This window comes from Sciurus carolinensis, chromosome 14, assembly GCF_902686445.1.
Source record: "Sciurus carolinensis chromosome 14, mSciCar1.2, whole genome shotgun sequence".
NCBI classification, from domain to species: Eukaryota; Metazoa; Chordata; class Mammalia; order Rodentia; family Sciuridae; genus Sciurus; species Sciurus carolinensis.
The window spans coordinates 49,850,774-49,852,196 of NC_062226.1; the positions used below are offsets into that span (position 1 = coordinate 49,850,774).

The 1,423-nt window shown below is 42.9% G+C and overlaps 1 pseudogene; it reads left to right on the forward strand.

The window, feature by feature from the left end:
- Positions 1-578: 578 nt before the first annotated feature.
- LOC124964117 (interferon alpha-5-like) lies at positions 579-1,202 on the forward strand (annotated as a pseudogene).
- Positions 1,203-1,423: the final 221 nt, after the last annotated feature.

The window sequence follows — 1,423 nt, forward strand, 5'->3', positions numbered from 1 at the left end:
ATCCCCAGCCCTTTATCATATTTTTATTTAGAGACATGGTCTCGCTGAGTTGTTTAGTGTCTCGCCAAGTTGCTGAGGCTGGCTTTGAATTCACAATCTTCCTGCCTCAGCCTTTGAGTCAATAGGAATACAGAAATGCATCACCACACTGAGCTTCTTTAGATTTTTATGACATTTAGACATACATTTGTGGTTTTTGTTCCCAGTCATTGTGATAAAAAAAGTGACAGCTTTTGCTTTCTAAAAAAGGAAACGAGAAATAAAAATATCAGATGTCTTACATGCTATACAGAACAATACAAAGCCCATGCACTTTATTATCTTTATATTCCATTAAAATTTAATGGAGGTTTCAATGGTAAAAACCATCTAAAAAGACTCTGGGGGCAGAGGAGGGGAAAGCAATAATAAAAAAATGTTTCGGGGAAACACTACTCTAAGCACATGTAGTAAATGCATAAAGGAAAGCAAAAACAGAAGTAGAAAGTTCTGAGGATGACATTCAGAAAATTGAAAGTATATTGGTTCCTCTTTAAGGCATAGGAACAAATCAAGGTCTTCAGAGAACCTGGAGGCAAATGTTCATAACTGCCCACCTCAGGCAGCCCAGCAGCATCTGTAATATCTCAAAGGCCTTGCCCTTGGCTTTCCTGCTGGCTCTGGTGGTGCTCAACTGCAGGTCCACCTATTCTCTGGACAGTGACCTACCACAGATCCAGAATCTGGGTTTTGAAACTCCTGAGAGAAATGAGGAGGGAACCCTGATGCTCCTGGAGAAAATGAGGAGAGTTCCCACCTTGTCCTGCCTCAACTACAGAAAGGACTTTGCCTTCCCCCAGGAGCAGACAGATGGTGAGCAGGTGCAGAAGGCTCAAGCTGTCTCTGTCCTCCACGAGATGATCCAGCAGGTCTTCAAACTCTTCAGCACCTAGGAGTCCTTTGCTGCTTGGGACAAGACCCTCCTGGACACATTCCTAACTGGCCTCTATCAGCAGCTGAATGATCTGAAAGCCTGTGTGACCCAGCAGGTGGGGATGGAAGAGGCTCCCCTGAGGGCTCTGAGGAAGTACTTCCACAGGTTCACTGTCTACCTGAAGGGGAAGAAACACCTCCCTTGTGCCTGGGAGGTGGTCAGAGCAGAAATCGTGAGATCCTTCTCTTCATCAGCAAACTTGTATGGAAGACTAAGGAGTAAGGAATGAGACCTGGTCCAACAGGAAATGCTTCTCACTGAGGATACACCTTACCACACTCCCTCAAGTTATGCCGTTTCAAAGACTCATTCCTGCAGTAACTGTGACATGAATTCAACCAATTTGTCAGAGAATATTAGACAATATCCCATTTCTTACCCATGACCATGATGTATCTTTTTGTCTATTTATTTAAATAAAATATTTATTTTTATACTATTTATAGGATC